This window comes from Labeo rohita, chromosome 9 (assembly GCF_022985175.1).
Source record: "Labeo rohita strain BAU-BD-2019 chromosome 9, IGBB_LRoh.1.0, whole genome shotgun sequence".
Classification (NCBI taxonomy): Eukaryota; Metazoa; Chordata; class Actinopteri; order Cypriniformes; family Cyprinidae; genus Labeo; species Labeo rohita.
The window spans coordinates 13,105,407-13,125,122 of NC_066877.1; the positions used below are offsets into that span (position 1 = coordinate 13,105,407).

At 36.6% G+C, this 19,716-nt stretch overlaps 1 protein-coding gene across 1 annotated transcript in view; it reads left to right on the plus strand.

Moving 5' to 3' along the window:
* The first annotated feature begins 3,375 nt into the window (after positions 1–3,375).
* The window catches only part of thsd7ba (thrombospondin, type I, domain containing 7Ba), a 245,242-nt gene continuing 228,901 nt past the window's right edge, over positions 3,376–19,716 (plus strand). The window contains 1 exon segment of the mRNA XM_051118747.1: positions 3,376–3,509. The gene's annotated coding sequence lies outside the window, so the exon portion shown is untranslated.

A 19,716-nucleotide genomic window follows, 5' to 3' on the forward strand; every position in this document is an offset into this window, starting at 1 on the left:
ATGAAATATCCAAAGAACATTTGGCAGCTTTAAAGGATTAGTTCACTTCCAGAATAAAAATTTTCTGAGAATTTATGTCATTCATGGTGTTCTTTTTCTTTCTTCAGTTGAAAAGAAATTAAGGTTTTTAAGGGGAAAACATTCCAGGATTTTTCATGGACTTCAAATTGCAGTTTCAGTGCAGCTTCAAAGGGCTCTACATGATCCCAGGTGAGAAATAAGTGTCTTATCTAGTGAAAAAATTGGTCGTTTAAAAAAAAAAAAGCTTTTTAATAGGGGTGTAACGATACATGTATTCGTACCGAAACCATCACGGTACGGACATCTCGGTTTGGTGCATGAGGCCTTACAACGAATACAGACAATTCACCTTCAATCCAAAAGGGGGCGCCTGCAGTAATGCAACGCTGTCTGATAACCAACAGCAGAAGAACAGCGAATGCCAAGAGTTGCACACTTTTAAAAAAAAAAAAAAAAAAAAAAAAAGACCACTAGACAGTGACCATGTACTGATTCTGAACGCACACTTTTCTCTCTGTCTCTCACTGACAAAGAGAGTATAATGTTACCTGCGCACTCAACTGTTTGCGAAATGGAGCATTTTGCTCTTGTATCCTATTTTCTCATTTGGCAAAAATCCAAATATTCAATAACATTTTCATATTTGCGTTTTTTGTTTGAGTTTCCGTTCTGTCACAAAACTGAACTGAAACTCAGCAAATATAGGCTACGTTACATGTCGCACGTTTTTTTTCCCTTGTCTAACAGTTAACTAAATTAAATATATGTGAAATATTTATTCCTTGTATGTATATATGTACTGCGGATTTTATAGCCTATATATGACATTATAATTTGATATTATATTTAGCATTTTCACATGTAGGTGGAAAAATTGTTATTTGTACTACTGTCTGTTTAAAATAAATGAAAAGAAATCTAGCATAGTAGATTTGTTTTCTGTTGTACCGAAATCATATCGAACCGTGACCCCCGAACTGAGGTACGTACCCAACCGGGACATCTGTGTACGGTTACACCCCTACTTTTTAACCATAAATGCTCGTCTCGCACTAGCTTGACCACATTCATTACGTGGTCACTTCGGAAAGGTCATGCGTGACGTAGGCAGAACTACCGTCATGTTTACAAAGCGAACGTGCAGAGTGAGGCCTTTACAAAATAAGGTAAAACAACGACGTTAGACAATTTTGAAGTTGGAGGAGAAAATGAGATGGAGTTTTTCACCCATTTTTGAACCAAAATAACTATCCCTGCGTGACCTTTCCAATGTGATTGCATAATGCATTAAGATGTGCTAGTGGAAGACAAGCATTTGTAGTTAAAAAGTGTATATATATATATATATATATATAAAATGACATTGTTTCTCTAGATCAGACCCTTCTTCCTTGGCTGGGATTGTTTAGAGCCCTTTGAAGCTGCATTTAAACTGCATTTTGGACATTCAAACTCGTGGGCACTATATACGATTTATATAGAGGCTATATTCCTGAAATGTTTCCCTCAAAAAACGTAATTTCTTTATCACTAAAGAAAGAAAGAAAGGCATGAACATCTTGGATGACAACGGTATGAGTACATTATCTGTAATTTTTTTTTGGTTCTGGAAGTGAACTACTCCTTTAACATTTCTAAATGAACATTAACAATGAGCAATAGTATTTTAATTCTGCAAATTCAATGTTATTTTTTGGTGTATGTGTCACACAAGATGGATGTTCAAACCTGGATGCGCAAGACTTGACGTGCTGACTTATATTGACTAACTTTTATTTGAGGAATTCTGTTTATAACAGGCTATTGAGGTTGAATTTATTGGTCTTGCACTTTCATTTTCATATTTATTCAGCTGATTTGAATAAATATGTCTACACTGACAACGCATAATTTCGACTCTTTTAAAGGAATGGTTTATGCAATCATACAGTCGCAAGTTTTTTTTTCTTTTGTTTTGGATCAGTTGTTAGACTAGTCGACTAAGTTTAATGATATTATTCCCATAGGACATTCCTAAGAATTTTCTCATTTAATCTCCAAACAAATGTAGAAAAAACATAGAGTATTTTGAATGCGTTGTATTTTAAATGTCTGTAAAATCTTTTTACTAATGCCATTTATTTATTTTCAATTAATTCTAACCTTTTAACATTACAGTATAATTAAAAGCCAGGCATAAATTGCAAATTATTTTTAATTTTTTCATTTATTATCAATTAATCGAAGTGGGGAACGTTTACTACCAATATTTTTATGTGAAGGTTGATCTTCTACAGTGTTGCTAAGTCTGTATTTTTCCCACGAAATTGGGCTACTTTAACACTGTTGCCACAGGTTGAAGCGACACCAACAAACGCGATTGGGCTTGTTTTGAGTAGCAATTTTGGCCGGGATTTGTTGTGAAAACCTGGCAACCCCGATCCTCTAGATAAAATGTCAGTATCGCAAATATTGATTCTTATAGCAGGGTATTAATTGCAGAAATTATTTTCCCAAAACCTGGTAATATTTCCATTAATTTTTAATGCATTAAGTCATAAGTAATCACAAATTGAACCGTACTGTAACACTGCAACTGAAAATGCTTCTCAGTAGTGTGTAAAGTTCATAGAGCTTAATGCACATCTAATGTACAAAGAATTTAATGCATGTCCTATTGAGCTAATGGACAGGAGTGCTGCTCATCGAAAAATCTTTTGTGCTGTCAGTTCCATTAAAAATAACTATACCTCAAATGCAAATGTCACCCTTGTGCACTTGCAGCTTTGTAAATATTCCAGTAAGTGTCATTTATGTAGTAATTTACAGTTTGAAAAGACAAATATTGCACAGTTCTTTCAAAAGACACTTTTCCAGTGAAATAAATGGGACATTTTGGAATGATTAAATCCACATTCGTGACAGAGCTGATTCCTTAACAATCAAAAATGAAGAAAACAAACCTCCATTCCGAAGTCATTATTGAAAGCATCTCAAGGCATTGTGGAGGCACCGTATAGAAGCATAAAAAGAGAGTGTGACAGCCAAAAGACACTTATGGATGCAGACAGGCAGTGAAAAGGGACCAAAACAATAGTGTTGCACTTCAATGAAGGGCTACCGAGCGTGTGCCACGGCTTCTGACGGCAGCGAGCAACCAGGATTGAGATGAAAATGAGGAAAAGAACATGAAGGGAAAAGAAAAGATGCGTGCGGGCGTGCAGAGAAAGAGAGAGAGCGATTGTTTGGAAGGGGAGGGGGTTACTTGAGGGGAGCAGGGCTGGCTAAATAGGAATCATCCCTCTTAGCCAATGAGTTTAAAGAGAGAAGCAGATGTCACAGGAGTGAGAGGGACCACCTCCGCAAGCTCAAGCACCCTCAGTGAAAAGAGCGCAATGAGCTGTGCGCTGTCACATCGGCAGTTGCTATCTCCTCTCTCTCTCCTGAACGCACACGTTCTCACGCTCCCGCTCGCTTTCGCAGGCTGTCAGCTGGAAGCATCAGCGTAGGTAAGACTCGCATGTTACGTCTCTGCCTGTAGATTAGCAAAGGATGCCTGAATGGTCATTAAAGTGTGTCTGATTTGCCGTTTTGTGGGAGTTAGATCCGAGTTTCTCCTGATAGAGGTGCACTCAGAGAAACTGAGGAGGTTCTTATGTAAGTGCCGTGGCTCAGAGCTGATTTTACGGAAACTTTGATAGGAGACGAGAGGAGAGAGTCACAGCGGCAGCTCTGAGATCTGCTCTTCCAGAGTGCATGAATTATAAATAAAGGTGGGCTCCAAATGAATGGAGCCACTTTGTGTGGTCTCCAAAACGTGCCGGTTCAGGTGGTCCGTTCCACAGGCAGGTAAATCTCCATTCAGATGCTGCAAAGCTTAAGTTAAAATGACAGCTGTGGCTTTTTTTTTCCTGGCTTTCATTGCATTCAGCATGCTTTATCTTTCTCCTGACTGTAATAAATGCTGTTTTGTGCCTGCCGGCTCACGCTCGATCCAGGGTCCCAACCCTAAATCTTTTTATTCGAGGGGGGTGTGCATAGACTAATCAATTCTATTATGTGTGAAGCAGACAACAATGTGGGAAGGTGTATGTCTACTGCAGGGCTTCTCAAAGCTGACTGTGCTTGTCAATAGGTGTTACTATCAATGCATGGAGCATTAATGCTGAATATGTGGAGTATCTACAAAATTTCACCGATCAGCAAATATATTGTGGGCTGTTGATGTTTCGGAGCGATATTTTTGTCTCAGGAGTTGGATGTTGAAGCATGTCTTTGAACTTCCATGACTCACTGACGCTTACCTGCCCTACTTCGAGAAAAAGGATGATAAGGTATTATTCATACTTCATGTAGGAAATCAGATGAAAGCCTCACAATCTATTACCTACATTGCTTTTGCCCCATTTTCTCAAAAGTGCAATACTTGAAAGTTTTACCAAAATATCAGAAGGGAAAATGCTTTGTGTTATTTAGTCATTGAGACAGCTGTCTATAGTGGTGTGCGGCCCACATGTCCGTCTATGTTGCCTTTTAATGGGTGTTTTGAGTCCGTTTGATTCCCTTTAGAAAATACTGAGATGCTGCAAACTTCTGGGTACTTTTTTTCGCATGCAAATGAGTTTTTGTGCAAGTTTGCTGCAGCTCTGACAATAAATACACTCTTAAGTCAATACTTTTTCACACCGTCTCCTTTTCTGATGAATAAATAAATTCCACTCGCCACTGAAAATAGCTCCATTTGGTCCACACGCTCCATAAGTAATGTACGTGTGTCTTATATTTCATTTATACTCTTGATGCCATGCGGAGGAAGAACGCTGTTCTGCGGCAGCGTTTTACCTTAATCAGCATCAACCATGAGACGTTTGATCATCGTCTTTATCTAAATGACTTTCAGCCAACCAGGACATGGACTTACCTCCTCTCTCGAGAGTCATCTCTGACTGTGATTAACCAAGCACAGCTGAGCTCTCCTGTCTCTTAGAGTTAGTGGATGTGCGTCCTCTCGCGCCGTTTGTTTTCAGAGCGGTGAATTAAAGCTGAAAATGAGAAACTGTATATCTTGTGCTAACGCTCATTGCTGCCTGCTCTGTTTTTGCAGTCGTTTCTGGAGGCGTCTCAGGTGTGACAATCAGGCAGAGTAATGGCAGGTGTGGACTGATGCATATTCGCTGGCTTGAATCATTCATATAAATAAGATGGAGAGCTCAGGGCCCGACAGTGCTGAGGCACAGAGACTGGCTGTGAATCACTCTAACACCCCGTCAACTCCGAGAGCCAGTGTCGGTATAAAACTAGAGTGCTTCCCTTATAGTCAACAAAGTTGTCTACGAAGCTAGAGTGTGATTTGCAGTGTAGGACACTTCAGTGATTATACTGAGGATGGTTTAGCTGCATAGTGTCATGTAAAGAGCTTATAGAGTTCTGTATGAAAGAAAATTATTCATTAATGAGATCTCAATTACACTCTTAAAAATAATGGTGCTTCACGAAGCAATAGAAGAGCCTTTTTTTTTAATTGTTCCATTTAGTCTGTTTCACAGAAGGTTATTTGTGGTGAAGGAAGGTTCTTTAGATTATAAAAAGGTAAGAAAGAGATGGTTCTTTAAAGAACCTTTGACTAAATGTTTCTTTGTGGATCCAAAAATGGATCTTCTATGGCATCGCTGTGAAGAACCTTTTAAAGCACCTTTATTTTTAAAAGTGTATGTCTCCTTGCATTCTTAAGATTTTCTTTTGCATAGTTTATTGAATTTATCAAGCTAATTAAGTCTGCTATTACAAGCCAGAGATTTAATACAAACCAGGGGTTAGAATGGTAAATAATGTATCTTTTTATTTAAAATGAGAGTAGTTTTTCTTACACTTTTTAATGCTTTTATTCAACACTGAATGATTAGACTGACCTAAAGTGACAGTAAATTATTGACATAATGCTGCAAAAGATTTCTATTTTAAATAAATGCTGAACTTTTGAACTTCATATCCATTAAAGAATCCTGAAAAAATGTGTTATAGCTTCCACAAAACATAGGTGAGAGTGAGAAATGTTTCTTGATCATGTGATATTGAAAACTGACACAAGACAAAATTACATTTTGAAATATATTAAAGTGATCGTTTACCCAAAAATTTAAATTCAGCCATTATTTACTCACCCTCATGTCGATTTCAACCCTGTAAGACATTTGTTCATCTTCAGAACCCAAATTCTGTTGTGATACTCTCCTGAGTGCACAGCAAAGACTGACACAGAGAAGAAAAAAATGTTAAAGAAAGTCTGTATTTTGTTTTCTTTGCACACAAAATGTATTCTTGTAGCTTCATAAAATTACGGACTGTTTTATCAATATCCTTACTACCTTTATGGGCCTTAAATGTTTCAGTTGCATTGCTGTCTATGCAGGGTCAGAATAATGAGTAATTAATGCGTAATTAATGACAGGATTTTCATTTTTGGGTGAACTATCTCTTTAAATTGAAAATCAGTTACTTTAAGTTACAATAATATTTCACAATATTATTGTTTTTACTGTATTTTTTTTATTAAATAATGTTATCTTGGAGATCTAGGAGCCTTTTTTTTTAAGAGCAACCCCTAATTTTAAAATTGTATTTTAATTGCATGTGTAATGATGACATGATAGATAACACATTACAAGTTAAGTTTTGTTTTGTTTTTTATTTGTAAAAAAAAAAAAAAAAATTCTTTGGTCTTTGCTTTCAATAATCAGTTATCAAAGAAGAATAATAACATTATTAGCTGGTTTGTTTTCTGTTACACTCTGCTAAAATAACATTTGTTTTCAGCGTTTGTTTTTCGCTTCATTAAATCATTTCTATTCTCTGATCAGAATTATCTGATTTATGCTGTCCATATTAATTGTATAGTTCTACATACTTACCTGTGTGTCAAAAATTTCATTTTTGTATTCTGGCCTAATGAGAAACATCAAGAAATGTGTTTCTTCTGTCTTTTAAAGGAGAAGTTCACTTCCAGAACAAAAATTTTCAGATAATTTACTTACCCCTTCTCATCCAAGATGTAAAATGTTCGTGTCTTTCTTTGTTCAGTCACAAAAATATATGTTTCTTGAGGAAAACATTCCAGAATTTTTCTCCATATAGCAGATTTCTATGGTGCCCACGATTTTGAACTTCTAAAATGCGTTTCAATACAGCTTCAAAGGGCTCTAAATGATCACAGTCGAGGAAGAAGGGCCTTATCTATCAAAACGATCGGTTATTTATTTATTTTTTTTTAAAAAAAGACAATTTATATACTTTTTAAACTTAAGCGCTCATCTATAAACAATAAACTTGCGAGCACCATAAAAGTCTACAGTATGGAGAGAAATCCTGAAATATTTTCCTTGAGAAACATAATTTCTTTACAGCTGAAGAAAGAAAGGCACAACCATCTTGAATGACAAGGGGGTGAGTAAATTATCTGTAAATTTTCATTCTGGAAGTGGACTTCTCCTTTAATTGTTAATTGAATGCACCTCCTCACATGTACAACTGTAAGTTTTAGTTGAAATAAGACTTTTTTTCACACTTACTGACCCACATCGAGTTGATTTCCACCTTTTGCTGCAGCACAGACAGAGTGATTGAAGTTACAACAAAGCATGAAACAATGAAACAAGACGGTGGTCGGTCATGCGTTCTCTCTTAATACAAAAGGATGCTGTAATTTCATTGAAATACACCTCACGTGGAAACCAGCTGTTGGTATTTTTCTGCCATTGCTTGTCCGAGACACCCAAAGACTCATTCGTCTGTTGATGAAAGCGATTGATTAATACTCGTATTAAATGCTGAACACATCTCTGCACGCATATCGCCGAGATGTATTGGAGCATTTAAGGTCTTGGCAGACGGGTTCCTCTGTGAGTCGGTAATGGGCGAGGAATGCCAGGAAAGCCGGAGCCCTCACCACCCCCCGCCCTCACAGATAAAAACGATGTGTCCCTGGTGGCCCGGAACATGATTTCAGCCCGTATGAGGTTTCAACGGCTTTCTCCATCTGGCTTCTGTGCAAACAGTGTTGCGCCTCTTCTCCAGTGTTTATCGATTGAACCGTTCACTCTATCAGTCATCTGATCGTGCTCTCCTTCCTTAGTTGCTTCTCTTAAACATCACAATTCTACTTCTGAAAATCACAGCGGTCTGTTGAGGACAAGACAAGATAAAAACGTAAAAAGAACATCAGCAATTATCTGTAAATACTGTACGTTTTCTTACCAGAACTACTGTACGTCTGTCAAGTCCGTCAAAGTCTTAACTGGAACCGACCTTGGGAAAAACACGTAATGTTATTAAAATTACGGTGATTTTCTGTGGCTCATTTTGCTTGAGTATTTATCTTCCTCGCAGATCTGCATAACTTCAGGTGACCTTTACAATCTGAGCATGTTGAAGTATAAGTACACATAAGTGCAGCCTCATCAGAAACCAGGAAATGACACGTTTTTTCCTCCTCCCGCTGTTTCCGAGCGCACTGTACGTCTTCAGGGAGCTTGTTTATGCCGTCTGAACCTCACGGACTGTTTTAAAGAGGCCTGAAGTAACATTAGAAAGTGAAACACAGCGGCTGAAATGAATATGGTGATTAATTGTGTTTCTGAAGGATGATGTTGACCAGTAGAGGACATTTGAATGTCTCTTTGAACTGAAAGGCTTGCTTTTTTCTATCCGAACTAAAAAGGCAGCTCATAAGGTCTTTTTTTTTATCTTGTGTGTGCGTCTGTGAATCAGAGCTTTGCTTGTTACCCCACGATGATGAAAGGGAGACGAAGCCTTCGTACATACATATTCAGGTCTCTCTGTAATGGATCTGTGCATGGATGCTTTAGCCGACACAAAAGCTAGGAATAGGCATGTGGAAAGCTATTTGTCAACGACAGCTGAACTGACCAGCCTGATTCCTGTGCATTTTAATGGCCTCCTCTCCACGTGCCGCTGCCTCTGTAGTGCGTACAAGGTACAGATTGCTTTATCATTTTAAATGAAACCTACTGATGTGAAGATGTATTGCCCACAGCTGTCTCATAAATCTGGGAGATGGGATAATTTCTCTGAAGCCTGAAGAGTTTTATGAAGAAAATCTGAATGGTATTTGCTTGTGCAGAAATCGCTGCCATAATGCCTAGGGTGTTTTTTTTTTTTTTTTTTTTTTTCTTTCTTTTGAAAGCATATAATCTAAATTTGCATAAAACTTTTCAAAGTAATCTTTAGCAAATCTCAAAACGAATATTAATTTTTAATACTGTACATTATAGTGTGATGCCTACATTCACGTATAGAATTTAAATAACAGCTGATGTTCTTTTTTTATGAAGTCTTTGATTTATTTATTTATCAATCTATCAATCAAAATTAGACAATGTTGGATGTTTACATTTTTAGCGAATCTCAAAATGAATATCCATTTTCATACTGTACATTGTAATGTGGTTCCTTAAATTCGCTTGTATTGTTTAACATGATTTATTGTTATTTTTATAGCTGCTTGGTTAGTTATTTTGGTTGGTTGAGTAGTTTTTTTTTTATTATTATTATATTTCTAGGTAGGTAAGATTAATAAGTTTATAACCTGGCTAAATGTAATCTTCAGCAAATATATATATATATATATATATATATTAAAAAAAAGTGGTACAATTTTAATACTTTATAATGTTATGCCTAATTTCACTTGAAGCATTTAGAACTATCATTAATTCATTTGTTTTATGTATTTTAGATTAACTAGCATGTAATTTTAATATCGGCCATTTAAGGATTAGTTCACTTTAAAAAAAAAAAAAAAAAAAAAAAAAAAAAATTTCCTGATTTATTGATTTACTCATCCCCATGTCATCCAAGAAGTTTATGGATTTCTTTCTTCAGTCAGAAAGAAATTAAGGTTTTTGATGAAAGCACTTCAGGATTTTTCTCCATATAATAAACTTCAATGGGACCCAAAGGGTTGAAGGTCCAAATTGCAATTTCAGTGCAGCTTCAAAGGGCTCTACATGATCCCAGCAAAGGAATAAGAGTCTTATGTAGCGAAACAATTGATCTTTTTCTAATAAAAATAAAAATGTGTATACTTTTTAACCACAACTGCTCATCTTGAACTAGCTCTGCGTTGCGTATCTACGACCTCACACATTATATAATCATGTTGGAAAAGTCACACACAGTTAGTTCTTTGTCTGTGTACTACAGTTCAAAAAGGTAGGGTAATTTTCAGTTTTCATTTTCTCCTCCAACTTCAAAAACGTCCAACATCATTGTTTTTTCCAGTTTTTGTAAAGAACATTTGACTTTCTTTGCACGTTCGCTTTGTAAACAGGGTCCAGCAAGTGCACAACGAGGGTTTGTAGTTAAAAAGCATATAAATGTTTTGAGTGTAGTGCTCTTTGAAACTGCATTGATACTGCAGTTTGGACCTTCAACCTGTCAGCTCCCATTGAAGTCCACTATATGGAGAAAAATCCTGAAATGTTTACCTCAAAAAAATTTTTTTTTTTTTTTTTTTTTTTTTCCTGACTGAATAAAGAAAGACACAAACATTTTGGATGACATGAGGGTAATTAAATTATGAGGATTTTTATTCTGGAAGTGAACTAATCCTTTAATCAGTTATACAGTGTGTCTGGAACAATAGAAAGCCCCAGTGTTGTTGGACTGTATATCAGCACTTTTGGAATGCTGCTCAACCAATCAAATTCAAGGACCGGAACTAATTGTTATATTGAATACTACTATTGAACACTGGTTCTGCCCGTGCATCAACAATTCGCTGCATTATTTGTTTATCAAACCCAATTTCCTGCTCAAATTACACAGGACAGTACAATCTCCTGCTCTTTACAGTAAAAGCATAAGGTTGCATTTGAATGCAGTTCTACTCTGTCACTTTCGCCCGATATATAAATCATGTTTGTCCAGCGTGCTGTCGGCCGGCCTGTGGCACGCTGTCGCCGGCTCTGGATAATTAATAGCAGAGGGAGCTGGAGGCGTAGGGTGGTTTCACTCAGGCTGTACTGTAGGTGTGTGTCAATCTAGGCTGATGGGTGCTGCCTGCAGCAACATTAAGATTGCAGGCATGGGGACCAGAGATACCCATTTCCCATCATGCCCTCGGACCAGCAGATCAGAGGAGTCCCAGACACACAAAATGAAGGTCAATCTCTTTTAAATTATAGATTTGTGACACACAGCCTCCAGGCATTGCCTGTGTGTAGTGTACTGCCTTTGTGTTTATGCATGCGCATAATGATTCAGGGCTAAAACCTAGTAAGCAGCCTACGGAGGCAGCGTTTTAAGGCATCAGAAGGCTTGCCTACCTTTTGCAATGGCATCCAGAACATCTAAGATATCTTTTCTTAGCCAAACTATAAGCCAGAATCACATAGTTTCCCATCAGACCCAAATAGAGTGAACTTTGGACCATTTCGCCTTTCTCCACACAACGTGCTCCTAAGCAAAGGTGAGCTGTACTTTCAGTACGATTTCTCTTAAACATGCCGAGACAGATCACCCTGTTCAGCACTGAAATGGCAAGCAATTCCAGCTGCAGTGCTGAACCGATTATTATTATCCTGTCTTGTCGTGCATTAGTCTTACATGGATGACCAGCCTTTATGGGGGACTTGAATTAGTGTCGTTGTAAACCTGCAATATTCAAGAAATTTGAGCCTTCTGCGGGACGTATTTGGAGTTTCCATGCGAGAGCGCCCTCTGGCCTTCAGATGGAGATTTACTACTGATCACAGAACCATGCTTCACTAACAAGATGTGCACATGAATATTGCAGCTTTTTCTAATATCGATTGCGATATTATTGTGATTTATCGTGCAGCCCTAGCGTCATCGGTGTGGCCTTCTTCTGCACAACGTCCTGTCGCAGGGTTTCAGTCACCTCAGAGCGGCCCGCCATCTTGCAATCTCAGTGAAAATTGGAGGAATGCTGCCAGTTAAATAAGGTTTGTCAGATAATTAAGGAAATTAACACCAGGTGCCAGATTAACACTATTAACTCGGAGGTATGTGTAAGTGTTCTCTAATTAATCACAGTTCTTTTTTTTTTATGGTGCTTCAGAATACAATTGATTTATAAAATATGCTTAAAAACTGCCATTCTACTCGTTACGATAAAATAGGACTAAGCAGTGACCTTAAAATTGAAGAAATTGTGGGTTATTCTCTAATTTTGATCTACACTATAAATCCTAAAAGGATAATGAATGTCCAGAAGGCATTGGGACGATTTCAGTGACCAAAAAAAAAAAAAAAATTCCAAGATGGTACTATTTGATGACAATTAATTCATACAAAGAGTCAATAAAACATAGTGATGTCTAAAAATTTATTGTATGGAAAAACATGTCTTTTAACACAGTTCTGAACAGGTTTTCAATTTTTTTGATGTTCAAATCAATCATTCCAGTTAAATTTTTAAATAAATATTTATTTATTTCTCTTTCATAGTCTCTGTTGGTATTTTCACCTATGTAGTGTTTCCAAATTGGTCACTTATTAGGTTCCATTACGGTTAGTGTGCTGCCTTAGAAGGTAGCTGCCTACACAGGCAGTAGTCAACAAGGTGGCAGGCTAGATTTTGGAACAAAACCATAATGTGTGTTTGTATGTGAGCAGGTCTATGTCTGTGCTAGGTGTCTTGGTAGCAATTACCTTGGAGAGCCGAGCTGCATGACTGGATCTGCAGTCTGCTCCACACTTTTCAATTACATCACTCCCCCACCACCACCACTAGACGTCGGCATGCTAATGCCGTGGCGGGTGGCGACGTGGTCTCATGGGGCCTTGTGCAGTTGCTGTCTTATTGGTTCAGGGATCTCCTGGCCAGAGTAACAGGCCCTACAATCCATCCACTGACACTAAATTCAGCAGGCAAGACACTGGGGAGAAGCCACCTTTATGCACTCGGCACTGCGTAAAGCCCTGCGTGTCCGTAACCTCTATTAGTTCAGGATCATAGACACTCAACAGAGCTCCCTGATGCTCAGAGAATAATCATTTTGAGCGACTGCATTCTACCACATTCTCATTTATTGTCTAATTGCTTTTCATCCCTGAGCACTTGATCTCATTGGGTGCCGCAAGTGTTGTTAGTGTCAGTGCTTTGGAAGCAGAATGAAAACATCTTTATACTTGTCAGTATTGCAAGCTTGTGTCTGTTCAGAATTTAACATCCAGCAAATGTTATTGCATGAGGTTTCTGGAGGCTAATTTGTCTTTTGCACCAGTGATACAACAAATTCACTTTTTTGGATGGAACGAATTCCTTCTGAGAAACAATATATTATTTTTGCTATATATGTAGTTGACAAGATACATTAACCAAAATTGATATCTAAAGATCCTACCCTAGTGAAAAATAAATATACTAAAACGTATTTGAAATACATTTATTTTATGCTAACTATACTACTAATATATTTACATATTTATGTACTTCATAAAAATACCTTGCAATTGTACTTTTACTGTACTTAATGCACATTAATTGTGCAGAAAAGGTGCTGAAGTATAACTAAAGATATACTTAAGTATATTTGATTGTGATAAAGTGGAACTATTGCAAGTATACTTAAGATACGCTTTAAAAATATTGCATTTAATGACTGATATTATTCAAAGATCACACAATCCTCATCAAAGACACGTTTTGGGCTTAATATTAAGAAATGTGCATTGTGCACAAGTAGTGCTCCAAATAAAGTTGAATTATATTTTTTATATCAGTAATTCTTCAGCGATATGTCAGTAAATATGTTAATACATTTGAACTATACTTAGTATAAAATAAATGTATTTTAAATATATTGCTTTTTTACTAGAGTATTGGAATAATACTAATTTATGAATTATTTTGAATAGATATTTTAGAATTGATTTCTGTGAATTCATCTCTTTGATGAATTTAATGCATTCTTGCTAAATAAAAGTATCAATATTTCAGAAATCTTACTGACCCCAAACTTTTGAAAGTTAGTTTGTGCATTCTGTTTTTCTATAGAATTTTAATATGAGCCATTTATCAGTTTTATATTTAAAATTTCATATTTGGTATCTTTGAAGCAGGCTTTGCTGATGTGTCTGTGTGGATACAGATAGCAAACTGTATTAGGGTACCAGAGAAGAAAAATCTTTGTATTCAGGCAATAGCTAAAAGCAGTTAGTCTTTTTAATGTCTGCCTGTCTGCTATATATCTTAGCATCTGTTAATTACCCTTATTATTAACTGCCAGTTTTGGCACTCCATAATTATGTGTAAACAGAAGAACACCCACATACAGATGCATGCATTACCATTTTCAGCAACCAGTTTCCATTTTCCACCATCATGTAATCACAACGTCATATGTGACTTTAGTCTGAATACAATAGACATGTGAAGCAATTTCATATCTTTTTGACTTTTCCAGTACAGCTAATGGAATAGATGTAAACTATAAAATTTGATTTGAAAAAACAAATCTCTCTCAGAAATAGCTAGTAAATTTGACAAGCAATTACCAAGAAAAAGCAAGTAACAAATTGAATTAAATATGAAATTTTGAAGAAGAAAAACCAAAATAGTATTTTTTTTTTTTTTTTTTTTTGTAAAACATACTCGAATAATGGTTATATTTACAGTAGTTCCTGTTGCACCTGAAAACCATTGAAAATGTAGTTTTTTTTTTCCCAAGCCTATCAGCTAAATGATTAGTGTTTTCTGTAAAGAAATTCTTCATCAATATTACAAGTTAGTAAGTTAGCATTCACAGCATACACCATATTATAATCAATAACATTTGCTTCTAACATGATTTTTTTATTGACACCAACCCCAAGTCTTTCCACTGCCAATATCATGTAAATGCAATCATTCCTACAGTACATGACTTGAAGGCAGCATGCTACTGGATTTCTTCTTCTTTTTCCCAGACTTCTATAGAGATGCAAAATTTTATTAGTCGTTTAGCTGCAGAAAAAAAAAAAATGAGGAATTGGCTAAGTCACGCAGTCTGTGACGGACAGATAATTAACGGCTGATCTATGTGATAATATCGGGCAGGACATCCAAAACGCTCACCTATCATTCATCAACCTGAAATGTGGCCTTTCATCTGAAAGATGTATGTAGTAGCAACTTTACATGGCCACTCAATTTAATGTTAACCTAGAAGAATGTGCGCTATTAAAGTGTCGGAGTGTGGAAGCTGAACTGTAGCACACTCACAGCATGACAGATGGAGGCACTGGTGCAGGCACTTGCTCTTAAAATACTCTGTCATTTTTGGTCATATAGAAAAGAGTAATACATCTTTAGAATCTGTAAAGACTCTACGTTTATTTGTGTGAACTTAGAATAACAATGAAACATTAAACAATAAACAGGATGCGCTTTCTGCTGTCTCGGTCTCTGTGAATTTGAGCAAGAAACTTCGAAACTCTGTGTATACTTACCTTTTAGACAAGAAAAATATATCTACAGAGTGTTAAATGTCTACTTTCAAATGAAACGATTCAAATGGAAAACAAATATTCTCAGATGTAGTCCAAATGAAACCAACGCACCCACTACTACGGAGTAGGGATGGGCGTTACCACTTATTTTGTTTTCGATACAATACTGATACTTTTAAAGGCCTGTATCGTCTAATGATATAGATACAAATACGATACTTCTAAACTGAATTTTTAAATGACGAAATTTATCAAATTAATATATTACTACAAGTTAAATGGTTAATGATACCCACTTCACTTTATATTTGAAATGCATTTTAACATTCATTACACCTGATTTATAACTTATTAGGTTATATTTTTGTTTACATGTCGTAAAAATGATAGTGGTAACCATGAAAATCTAGAAATGCTATAGTCACTATGGTCACATTAGTAAAATCATGGTTCAATTTCATAAGGGACTGCAGTGAAAAAGGTTGCATAAAATGCAACCTATTTATTCTGACAGTGTATGATTTCTATTATGATTCTACATGATCAGTATGATCTTTTAACGTTCAATTTAAATAAATGTAATTGCACAAACTCTGTAGGCTACAATATCAATGCGTTTATTGTAAAATAACTCAAAACATATAATTTTTTCTGTCCTTGGATAAGCATTATTCTGGGATGCCATTGCTAAAAGCATCAGTGCTTTCTTATGATACTTTTGGGAAATGTAGCCCGGTTTGAATGCACTGTCAGAATTGAGTGAACACTTGATTGGTGATTGATTGGTTCTGTCTTGAAACATTTGCGTTTGTTCAGATGAGCAGGAAATAGTCCTGTCCTACACAATTATTTGCTAACATAGGTTATTTGGTCCAATTCAATGCATATTGTACAAATTAAGTTTATTTTGTTAAATAAACAAAATCACTGGTAAATAAAACACACCTTAGTATTGATAATTTTTATTTTAGCATCTGTATCGATATATTGATACCTCAGGATCAATACGCCCATCCCTACTACAGAGATGACGAATCAGTGTCGCCGATGTCATCTCTAGCACTAGTTTATCAATATATTATTAAAACATTAATGCAGTCTCCTGGCTGTTTTTCTGTGACACATTCATAATCATTATATCTGCTGGTGCACTTGAGCGCTTATTAAGCTATGTAGGCAATTAAAGGCTCGTTATTATGATTTATGTGGTTTATTAATAAATGTGCGACTAATAGTCGACTAATGAATGACTACTAGTCGACCAGAAAAATCTTTAGTCGAGGGCAGCCCTAAACGTCTGTCATTTCTTAATGTTGTGCTAGTGACATTTTCTAAAACTCTCCTGAAACTAAACCTCACAGAGACTGTTTTGTAATTTTACCAGGACATTATTTAGTATGGTTATAAAAGCAGTTGTGTAAGTGCTGGTGTAGCTGATTTCAGGTTTTACTGTCCTTGTGAGGACATTTACTCCCCACAAAGTAGTCAAAACCTGGCACGCACACACAAAATTAGCGCTGCGCTCTTTGTCTCCATCCTCGTTCCTCTATTAGCCCCATTCCTCTGAAGTTCCTAATCCCTGTCAGGTTTGGAGGGGTTTGCGTTCTCCTTTGCATCTTCACCCCTCCTCCCTCAGTGCAGAAATGACAGACAAGCATTCAGTTTAAGAACTTAAAGAGATAAGGCTTATGGGAATAAGAGGACACTTTTGTGGCCAATGTGAATTTTTTTTATTGCAGCGGACTGAATCCTTTGGGTGCTGTGCTGACCAAAAACCTCAGACACATCCTGCATGACAACTATCTTCATTCTGACCGAATCTCACCACTCCGCCGTGCACATCTTCACCTGCATAGAAAAATATAGGCTCTGTCCATATTTGATTTGAAGGCACAATACGTTTAAGATAGTTGTTTCAGTTTAGCGGACAGCTTTGAAGCCCTTGTCAGATCCTGATAGCGGTCTGTCCACAGAGTGGACTGGAGTTATATCTGCGAAATGAGAAAATGACTTGCAATTTTTGGAGTCTGGCAGATGTGAAGCTACTTCTCCGGAGATACGTGGCCCAACCGCTGTGAGCAGCATTTGTTTATGGTGATTGCATTAGGCAGTCTGCCTTCCAAAACCTGGATGTTTTCAGAATGATCCTCTCTTGTACGCTCTCTGAAGCTGGCACTGGCGCTCGTGCACTCACTGTGGGCCTATTTAAGATACTGTTTTTCCCACTTTGCCCTGGAAGTTCTCCCCTGGTAGATCATTACTTCAGGCTGCTTGTGCCTGGTGATGGCTCTTAACATCCTCCTTAACATTTGCTACGCCTTGCATCTAATTAACACATAGCCTGCCTACAAACAATGAAATAATGACTATAGCAGCCTGCTCTCTCTCTCGTTTCCCAGCCAAATGCGCTGTGCCAAGAAATCGGGATCTTGTGTCATTTCCAAGGTCTTGGGGGTGTGTGGAAAAAAAAAAAAAAAAAAAAAAAGTGTGGCGCTGTGGCCATTAGCAACTACACATTGAACTATGCATCCCTAATTTATACTTACAGGGATTGTGTGGAAGCGAGAGGCTATCATAAAGCCACCTGGGAATACAGTTTTAGCTGGCAGTGTTGCTCTGTATAAATAGCAACAGACTGGGATAGCAAAATATCGGTAGCTACAGAACAGAGCAAAGTCGGCTTCCGCGAGTGTAAAGCCCTTGGCATTAGTTCTAGAGATCAAAGGCAGCGTCTTCACAATATTGTGAAAGCAGGATCCATTGCTAGAAAATGTTTCCACGGCTAATATAATTGGCCCTCGGCATCTGCCTGATTCGTTGTTTACGAGGGAGCCTTAAAAGCTAGTGGACAACACGCAAACGTGTTGACAAGTCACCTCGGATTCTGAGAAAATTGCATCTTTTGCAGTTTTGGTGAACAATGCACAGGTCAATAGCTTGCTATGTTATATTGATTGTTTTCTCTTTGGAGTGGCGGGATGCGTTTTGACTGCGAGCGCAGGGAGATGCATTACAAACTGTTTCTGTATGAAATGGCTCTGCGGTCCCCAGCTGTTCACGGGTTCCTCTCTATGTGCTCCGATTAGGTGGCAATAGAGAGAATTTAGTTTTCTGAGTGAATAATGGCGATCTGGTTTTGGCTTTGCTGCTGAGCCAGCAATTTAAGGTGTAATTCTGTAGATTTTTTAATACAGGAGGGAATATAACCAGCTGCCTGCAAATCCAAACTCTATTCATTCCCTCATAGTTAAGTATTTCGCTCTGCGGTCCGCAGTATTATATCATATTGGAAAATTACCGGATTGGATTGCATTATGTAATTGAGATGTTTACTGTCAGAAGACATGAGTGCATTGGGATTTTTGCCAGTTATTATAACCCCAAGAAATCCAGACATTCTTTGACACATACTGCTTAAATTTAACTGGTGTTTATCAGTGCTTACACGATTACAGGAGCAAATACAGCTCTGTTATTCTCTCATAATTAAATGTGATTTTTTTTTCATGTTTCTATCAAATACACTACTATTTGAGCAAATACACAGTAAAAACAGTACTATTGTGAAATAGCATATATATAGTTTTATTTTATTCTTGTGATAGCAAAGCTGAATTAGTCTTTAGTGTCACATGATAATTCAGAAACCTTTTTATTAAAACATTTCTCTTACCCCAAAATTGTGAATGATAGTGTATGTCTACAAATATTATAGTTAATAATATAAGTAGAAATATTAAAACAGCATAATTAAGTTGAATTAGTTCAAATTAGATTTGATAAAGTTTTAATTAATAAATATGATGAATGAAGCAGTTAAGCAGTTAATTTTGTCAGCCGTTTTAGTCATAGATTTAGTCTTAGTTTTACTTTTTAGTTATCCTATTTAGTTCTTCTGTTTTTGTTTTGTTCTTCTGTTTTTAAGTTTTAGTCTGAGCTTTTTAGTCTAGTTTTAGTCAAAACTTTCATTTGTTACGCTGTATAATGGTTAAGCTGATAAACAATGATTTTTGCTCAAAATGATAATTGCAATGATTGTTGTCATTTGCGAAATTTATTTTTGTATTTTAGGTATTGCACTTTCACCAATAACCATGGTTTATTTTACCTCGTTTACTGTACTGATTTATTATTGGCTATTTAATATTTAAATTAATATCAAAGACAAGATATGCACTCTTTCTGTCTACATTATGAAAACTGGTTAAAAACAAACAAAAAATACAGTATTATAACAGTGAAATT